This window comes from Engystomops pustulosus, chromosome 1 (assembly GCF_040894005.1).
Source record: "Engystomops pustulosus chromosome 1, aEngPut4.maternal, whole genome shotgun sequence".
Taxonomy (NCBI): Eukaryota; Metazoa; Chordata; class Amphibia; order Anura; family Leptodactylidae; genus Engystomops; species Engystomops pustulosus.
Genome location: NC_092411.1, coordinates 13,161,318 through 13,170,955, shown reverse-complemented (window position 1 = coordinate 13,170,955; position 9,638 = coordinate 13,161,318). Strand labels below are relative to the sequence as shown.

Below are 9,638 nucleotides of genomic sequence, written 5' to 3'. Positions count from 1 at the left end.
CTGGCAAATAAACACTTCATACAGTCCAGGACCCATCTTAATCTGCCACCGCCTGCCACATCTGTACAACCCTTGTATCACTGTTGGCCAATAATTCTTGGTAGACCAACAGAAGAGGCAGCACCATTTATCGTATATATTTGAGTATAAGCCAAGTTTTTGGCACAGTTTTTTGCTCAATTATATAATCACTGCTTGTTGTCATCATAGTGTGCACGGGCCGGGGCTGCTGCAGGGCATTTCATTGTGCAAGGAGAAATCTCAGGAATCAGCCAAATACTACATGGGGTGACTTGGTCAATGACCTGAAGAGAGCTCATTTGCTTCCAGCCAAAAGTGTTGGTATTTTGAGTTCTCCCATGTGGCAAAAAAGACTATCTGACGGGTTCCCCATAAGCTGGTTAGGTGGAGAAAGATTTCTTGATTGAGAGACCATTCGTTCGGATGGATATCTTCCATGTGAGGGAATCCACTTTCGTGTTAAGACTCCCTTTCAGGTGTGCCATGGGTGGTCCCGCGAGCCATATCGTGGGTCGCGGGCTCACCCATGCTCCCCGGTGCTTGCAGGCGCGGCGTTGGCGCAGCTTACCATTCTCTTAGGGCGCGCGCGGCACTTCCAGGAAATTTAAAGGGCGCTGGCTGAACTTCCCCTTTAAAATCCGGCACCTCCATTACTGCCTTGCCAGATCTTTGTGCCTAAGAGCCTGAGAGAAAGCTCTACTGCAATTTATCTGCGTTCTAGTGTCTCCTGCGTTCCTGAGTCTCCTGCGTTCCTGAGTCCCTCCGTGTTCCTGTGTACCAATGTTCCTCTGTGCTGCTGTCCTGTGTGCTGTGTTCCTGTACCCATCTGCTTGGACCTCCTGTTGCTGACCCCGGATCAGACTCTGACATTGCATCTCTGCCGCCTGCCCTGACCCTGTGCCTGGACTTTGACCACGAGATTTTCTGCCGTCTCTGTACCTCGACCTTGGCCGCCACTGCAGACAAGTCACACCTGAGGAACGCCGCAGATTGTCTAACCCGCCTTGCGGCGGGCTCTGGTGAAAACTGGGTACCAGGTAGTGGCTTGTGTCATCTTCTGCAGTGGTCCAGAGGATCCACACCTGCAACTCAAGGTGAGTTACTGAGATAAAGATCATGTTTCTCTCTGCCCAAGAGAAGATGGTACAAGTTAGGGCAGATAGTGCTGAGGATCCGTTTCCCCCTTGACTTCTCGGATAAGATACTGTCGCGGTGTTGTCTGACAGAATATGAACATTGGTTGTTTGCCAGATGAGGAGTATTTGTTCTTAGAGCCTCCCGTTCTGCTCTTAACTCCCTGCAATTTGAAGGCTCCCTGGAAAGGTCCATGGACCAGGATCCTTGAGCGAAGTGGGAAGGAAAGACTGCTCCCCAACGGAGAATACTTGCATCAGTTTTTATTGATATACAGAAATATCAGATTACTCCTCTCTCTAGGTTCCTTGATCTGAGCCGCCATATGAAAACTCATTTACACGGGAGGGGGTGACGGCTTTTTTGTCCGTGTAAGTTGTTTGTTCCAGGTCCTCAGGACTTCTTCCTAAATGAACAGGTCTGGTTCAGTATTTTTATTTTCTGTTTCTGTTGAGTGGAACGCCTAAGATATTTTTGTGAGTAGAGGGGGGAGGGGTAGAAGTCTGACCTTTGAACATTTGAACAATCCACCCTCGCTCTTTTTAAGGTGATGTCCCTTGAAGCGATTAGACTGGGCCTGTCTTTTCCCACAATAAGAAGGTTGTCTAAATATGGCACTATGGAGATGTTTTGTAATCTCAAGTAGACCACCTCCTCTACCATGACCTTGATAAAGACTTGTGAATCAGAGGATATTCCAAAGGGAAGTGCACAAGATTGGAAGTGGAGAGTGAGACAAGATGGGAAAAGACGAGAACCTGTAGAATTTCTGAGAAGAAGGATGAATGGGGACATGATAGTAGGCGTCCTAAAGGTCTATAGTGCACATACAGGAATTTTTGTGGATAAAGCGAGTAGAAGACCTTACCGACTCCATTCGAAACTTCCTGTAAGTTATGAAGTTGTTGAGTCACTTCAGATTGGTTTCTTCACCAAAAATAAAGAAGAGTAGAAACCAGGTCTTTCTCGGCCCTGAGGAACAGGAATTAGCACACCAGAACGGACAAGAGAAGAAACCTCAAGCCAGACAGGGACCTCAGGCCAACGTGACAACCTCACAACCTGATTTAAATACCTTAACGGGGAGCCCATTCCCAACAGCATTGCTACCAGACTCTGACATTCTGACATCACTTCCAGTCTGCAGCCGAAAGTCATCACTGATGTGCAAAGGCTGCCAGGAATTGTGGTGCTAACCGTTCTACATGCCCGAATGAAAGCCTAAGACCACGGGAGTCGATGAGATTTGGACCTTCCAGGGGGCAGGGAGGGCCACGGCTGACTAAGAACTGGGTATTTCATCTGCAGCAGATGTCCTGACCCCTAGTGAGTTGCAGCACGATTCCCCCTCTCCCAGGAGGAAGGAATCCATCTTAACCTGACTGCCGTGTCGATTCAGACAAGTTTTATATTTTCATAGATCAGGAATTTGGGGATTTTTTCTTCTAACTTTTACATTTTTTTTAGGTCCCCTTGGGTGTTTGAATTGTTTGAATGCTAAGGGTTCTGATCGCTCAAGGAATATACTGCAATATACAGGTGGTCCCCTACTTAAGAACACTCGACTTACATACGACCCCTAGTTACAAACGGACCTCTGGATATTGGTAATTTATTGTACTTTAGTCCTAGGCTACAATGAACATCTGTAACAGTTATCAAATGTGTCTGTAATGAAGCTTTAGTGTTAATCATGATTCTTATGACAACCCAACATTTTTAAAATCCGATTGTCAAAGAGACCAAAAAAGTTCTGACTGGGATTACAATGATAAAATATACAGTTCCGACTTACATACAAACTCAACTTAAGAACAAACCTACAGACCCTATCTTGTATGTAACCCGGGGACTGCCTGTAACTATTGCAATATAATGTGAATATACAGGTCCTTTATTACAGCCTGTCTTCATCCGTGTCAGGCTCCAGGACTAGTGGACCCACAGTACCTAGTGGCACCACTAGTGGAGTCTAAGTAGCACCAAAGTCTTCACCAGAGCCCGCCGCAAAGCGGGTTGGACTTTCTGCGGCGTAGTACCACCAGGTCGTTCCACAGGTGCGACTTTGTTGGCAGTGGCAGTCATAGTCGGTAGGCAAGTTCGTGGTCGGGGACAGGCAGGAGGTCAAGACAGGCAGCAGAGGTTCAGGGTCAGAGGTAAAGCAGAAGGTCAGGGCTGGCAGCGGAGGAGCATAAACGGGAACAAGTCCGGGGTCACAACAGGAAATCACATCACAGGCTCAAGGCAAAGATACAAGCGTTTTCAACAGCATAGAGCACGAAGATCCGGCTGGGAATGCTGGGAGATGCCGGCTTTAACCATTTAACTATTCAGCGGTGCGCTGGTCCTTTATATCTCCTGAAGCCAGCGCGCATGCGCCATAGGAGACGGGAGCTGGAGTCAGGAACTGAGAGGTAAGTTAGTAGTGGTGGGCGCAGGGGCACATGAAGGATCAAAGGCGAGCCGGCTACCTGAGTCGCGGGAGCACCGGTGACAAGCCGGCAGTGATACCTCCCAGCTGTAACTAATCAACTGCCCCTGATACTGTTGTGTGGGGTGCTGCAGTAACATGGCTGATGAGCCTTAAGCTACAAACTGGCTACATCCTGAAGAGGTTAAATACTCGTGTTGGCGATGACTAAGGACCCAGGTTGGTCTGAAATAAGATATAGTGACCCCATTTGCTCTTAATAGTTTTTCAATAATCTGGATTTAACATTTTTCTGCCTGAATGCTGGATACCTCCTTATTTTTTAGGGTATGAAATGTCCTTTCTAAAGTTGCCTCTTATGTGAAATCTCACCGATTTAACACACACAAAAAAAAAAAAAAAAAAAATTACTCTTCTCCCATTTTAACATGAGAGGAGTCAAGTTTAGCGGTTGCAGAGGGGAAGAGTCACTTCTGAAGCCCATCTCTTCTGTTCTATAGCACCTAGAAACATTCTGCTGGTGTCATATTAAAGATAAGGATCTCTTATGACTCAGGAACTACAGAACCAGGGAGATCGCTGCCTGTATGTCCAGTTCTGTAGGACACATAAGAATGTCCCTTGGGTACTTCTTGGGAAACGACGTAAAGACCTTGTCATTGTGGACATATACATACAAGTAGGAGGCTCAGCAACTGATAAAGGGTTCTGTAGCTATGTGACCCATATCTGATTAGAAGCATTGTGGAGAAGGGCTCTGCAGGTAGCCATGAGATCAAGATCATGGAAACATTCCCTTTAATCAGTTTTGATAATGCAGTACTGCAGACAGTGTAGGTATTGGCCCTGGAGAGATGTGTAATCAGAGCTTTGTGTTAGTAGCAGCAGGACTGTGAAATATGGATTTAAATCCCAGGATCATAGCGATTATATCACTTCTGTGATCTTAGCTCTGTGCAGCCAGTGTTAGGTACAGGTTCTGGATAGATATTTTTAAAATTAGACTTGTGTGACTTAGTGGCAGCAGAACTGTGAAATATGGATTTCTAGTCCAGGATTGTACCTTCTCCAAGTGCACTGGGGGTGTGTCCTAACACTCTTGGTTCTCTGCATTGAGCTGACATTACTGGCCCAAAGCAAATAAGGAAACGCACACAGAATATTATAACTCAATTTATATTTATTATTCTTTTAAATAAGGTCATAAAGAATGTTCTGTGATAATAGAAATACACATTCAGAATAAATAGGACTCTGCATATACACATTCATGGCAAATTTAGCATATACAAATATTTCATGAATTAGGTATCTGGGGGAGGTGCTGTAGAGGACTATACAGTATATTAGTTGGAATGGCTGCGTTTGACCCAAGAGAACTTATATTTTTAAGGCAGCGGGGTCTATGTACAGGGAATATACAGATAATTATAATGGATTAACAAGATGGACATCAGAGAACCCTCTGCTTATGTCACCATGACAAGGTATCTGCCACCTTCATCAAAGACCAGCATCATGGGACATGGACCCCCTTACTGCACTGGTGAATCCCCTATGAGGTCACAGACCCCCCAGACCTGAGGAGCTCAGAGACTATTACATGTCACTTGTCCCATCTCCAGCCTTGGGAATGGACCCCCATGTAGTACAAGACTCCGACACAGGAGGAGAGAAGAGGAAGTGAAAGGCTCAACTCATATTCTGATCGGAAGTCACAGAACCAAAACATCTGACCTGGGCCCAACACTCACTGATCCCAAGATGTGTCACCAGCGATGGTGGGAGAGAATGGGAAGAGGAAGAAATGGCTTCTCTGTGTCCATATTGTCACTTTCAGTAATTGCAGTGGAGACTGAAGGAGGAGGAAGAGGTGGAAAAACCTACAGGACGGTTCATCATGTGACTGGGCTCAATACAAAATACTGACAACTGGATCTTCATATACAAGGTTAATATCTGAACCATTTTAAAGAAGAAGTCCTAGGCCACAGCTTATACTGTATACAAATATACATCTCTACATGGACATCTACAATATACAGCGCAGGAGGGGAAGGAGGAATTAAGGTGGAGGAGGGGGGGGGGTGATAAATGGATGTAACAGCAGCAGATTGTTAGAATCTTATTTATCCAAATTGTCCTTCCATGAAAATCCTTCTTCATAACAGTTCATGTATTGGATGGGGAGGGGAATGGTAACTTTTTGAAAGTCTCTACAAAAGGACTACAGTGGATCGATACAGACTCAAGTCACTGGCGGCACAAGGCTGTCCGATGGGCGACCCATGAAAGGAGCCGAGACATTTGTCATTTTTGTATTGAATATAAGCAGCAAAGGCTTCAGGGCTTCATAGATGGCGTCTCCATGTAGAGCTCCGCTTGGGTCTTCTCACGGTGAGGTTTAAAGACCGCGGGACCCGTGTGATGGATCCACCAGATTACACGTCACCCTGGTGGGAAGAACAAATAACAGTCAATGATTGTCTTATAGTCTGGACCTTGGGTCATCGTGTAATCACATTTCTTAGTGGGGCCCTTGAAGGCTACAATGGGGTCTTACCGTTTCCAGCAATCTCTACATTTTTTTTAATACAAAGTTCCCCACCGAGAGTTATTCAACTTTCATGCAAATCCTTCAGACAGAAAGTGACTGTAGAAATAAAAAAAAATAAAAAAAAAAAAAACTGTATAAAAAGTCACAAAAAAAAAAAAAAAAAAAAAAAAAAAAAAAAGGAACATTCCCCTTACAGCCCAAGATTGCTTCACGCCTTCAATGTCTACTCTAGTTGGGTCTGGTTTAGCCTCCTAAAGTGTTTAAACAAAGTAGATTAAAAATGGCTGAACTTGAGGCCCATCTGATGTGAGGAATAAGGCCCCATACAAGGTGTTTGGCGGTGACCTCCACCCCTCATGCCCGGTGCCTGTGGGAGGAGGATCACAGGGAATATCTTCCAGATTAACAAGGACCATCCACTGTCTATCCAAGTGGGTACATACCCCACCCCCTGCATCACAGGCACTTACCCCCCACTCCCTGCATCACAGGCACGTACCTTTGTATGGCATGTGTGCCCGGGTCTTCAAGTACATTTTGTTGTTTTTTTGCTGCTGCTCTTTTTGGCATTATAACCAATGGCGCTACATCGGTTCTTGCGACAACTCGGGCAGATTCCTTTCTTGAAGCGATTGGAGTCGGTACATTGGAAGGCGAAACTCTCCTTGTCCTTATTAATAAGAGAATCCACAAATAGATACACGGATCGCTCGTGTTCACACTTCACAGCGTCCCCAATATCTAAGAGGTAATGGAAACAAAATGTCACAAAATAAATCTTTTCCTCCATGTCTATGTATCCCCATAGCTGTACTACTGGCTTTAGCTGTAGTTTGCATTGAAACCTCTGAGATGACCAGCTAATAGAGATTCTATCATGTCCGAATGTACAAAATAAAATGTTTTATCAAATCTCTAGTTTGGATAGATGGGTGGTCTTCCAGAAACGTCTCATTGTATAAAACGTCAATTCTAGTAGATTATCTGGTCATATACAGCTATATACTACTACACAGCAGCATCTACAGAACATACCGTCCACCCATGGATGACGATGAAAGTCTTTGCTGATGAGTTGTAGTGACAGTTTTGCAGGCAGTCATCATTCTGGGGGTCCAGGTAACAACCCTCATCAGGATCGGCATTGAATTGTATATGAGGTTTCTTAGGTGCCAAATCTTCATCAGCCTCTTTCAATAAATGAGCAATTGTGTCATCTTAAAGCAAACAAAAGCAAAGAGTTAATCTGCTGGTAACATTTTACACGTTAGAAACCCATTCACTGCTGACGCTATTCTTCTATAACTGGTCAGAGACTTTGTATCAATTCAAATGTTTCATTGTGAAGTAATAAGATGATCTCTACAAGCTCCTCTGCTGCCTCTATAGGTGGATAAGAGGTACTGCACCTTTCTGGAAGTATCCCTAACCATAGTTTTAGCCGCAGGCATATAAAGACACATTACATGATTAACACCCAGACAGAAACATTACAACCAATAATTACAGATGCAAACCCCGTGAGAGAATGAAGGGACCCAATGGTCTTAATAACCAGGCGACTTATGCAGTGGAGTCATTAAAAGTTACAGAGATTTCCAATGTAACCACAAATTTTAAGCAAATTTAAATCTATGAAAATGTATGAATATGAAGATTACTACTATTGCAGCTCCATGGTCATGGTTACATGACTTCCTAATAGCTAATTGCCCCCCAGCAAACTAATGCCCTCCCCATCATTATCTAGTAGCCTCTATCACATAAGGAATCGCTCTTTTGTTGCGACATGTCGCACAGATGTCTTATACAAAATGCAACGTGCATCCAAAAGCGACACAGCGGAAGCTACAATTCTCCAGAGATTTATCCATCGCCGGATTGGCCCAGACATCTGAGACCACCACCATGTGGATTCATAATGATCTCTAAGTCCCTTCTGGGTAGGAGTAATACAATTAGCAGCAGCATTGTGCACTTGGGGTACTTTGAGATCTATGAGGTCTAGTAGTGGAGGGGGATTCATCAAGATGATAAATTAGTAATTTCTAAACTTATTAACAAAGTGATGAATGAAGCAACGAGTTTGGTCAAGATCTACTAACAAAAACTTCCACAAGCTGCAGAATATACATTGTAACAACTTTATACATGTACTGGATAGACGGATAATAGATCATATATATCCCATAGAGTAGAATATATTCCAACACATAATGCATACAACCTACATACACTGTATCATATGTACTATCCACATGTATCAAATACATCATCCACAAACCCAAATACTATAGCTACACATTCCATATACTATTCACATCCCCAGATCTATAATAATCATGTATAACATTCACAATCCCATATATAACATCTACACAACATCAATAGACTGTACATCTAAATATTTATAAAATGATCACTCATCCGAATACAAAGTAACAGACTCCCGATGTGTCATCTATATCCCCATTACCCTGATACATGTGGCTGATCACAGAGAGCACTAGAGTTATACAGTCCAGAGACACTTGTACTCCCCTAGCAGACAGGGGAGAGGCAATAGCCACGTGTCCTGTGTAATCCCCATTCATTCTCACTATGGGGGGTCTTTAGTCCTGCAGGTGATCAGACTCCCCCCTAAGTGAAGAGACCACTCACCTTTTAATATCCCCTCCTCAGCCAGTACAGAGGCTTCTACAAGGGGCACTGCCAACCCCAGGCACATCCACAAGAAGCCATAGAAGAGCGGCATCACTGCTGTACAGGGGCTGTGGAGGGATTGATCCCTATAGATGAGGAGTTATTAGGGGTTTCAGCTGAGCAGCAGCTCCTCCTCACATAGAACACTGACTGCACTGACACAATGTAACGAGCTGCCGGCTGTTAATACTCCAGCGAGGGTCACATGACCCATCGGCCGATCTGTGCCTGTTACATAGGAGCCCGGTGCTGCTCTCTGATTGGTCACACCTCTCACACGCCCAAAAATCAGAGAGGGAGCGAGAATGAAGAATGAATGGGGAAGAATGGGGATGTTCATGAACCCTCCATACATCCCATTCCCTCAGAGCTGAACTCTCCATACATCCCATTCCCTCAGAGCTGCACTCTCCATACATCCCATTCCCTCAGAGCTGCACTCTCCATACATCCCATTCCCTCAGAGCTGTACTCTCAATACATCCCATTCCCTCAGAGCTGTACTCTCCATACATCCCATTCCCTCAGAGCTGAACTCAACAGATTTGTCTCTGGATCCTTGTGCGCCCCCTGAGTGCTTTGTCTATCTAAGTTCAGCCACATTCTGCTGTTTATGCAGGAAACAAAACATAAATTCTGCAGCCACATTCATATAACAAGAAAATCCATCCTGATAACCCAGGGACATTACTCATAGATCCAGGCACCGGGACTGTGGTATCTTCTTATATTTGTTATCCACGACCTCCTTCCTTCTAAAATCAACTTGCAAAGTTATGCTATTTATTCGTA

General features: G+C 44.5%; 1 long non-coding RNA gene across 2 annotated transcripts; it reads right to left on the bottom strand.

Moving 5' to 3' along the window:
* Nucleotides 1-4,748: 4,748 nt before the first annotated feature.
* On the bottom strand, nt 4,749-7,295 carry LOC140064378 (uncharacterized). Of its 2 annotated transcripts, XR_011847760.1 has the most exons (4): nt 7,179-7,295; nt 6,643-6,884; nt 6,150-6,239; nt 4,749-6,039 (listed from the first exon to the last, which is right to left on the bottom strand). It is a non-coding gene; the product is annotated as an uncharacterized lncRNA (long non-coding RNA). The 2 variants fall into 2 exon arrangements; XR_011847761.1 differs by lacking the exon at nt 6,150-6,239.
* Nucleotides 7,296-9,638: the final 2,343 nt, after the last annotated feature.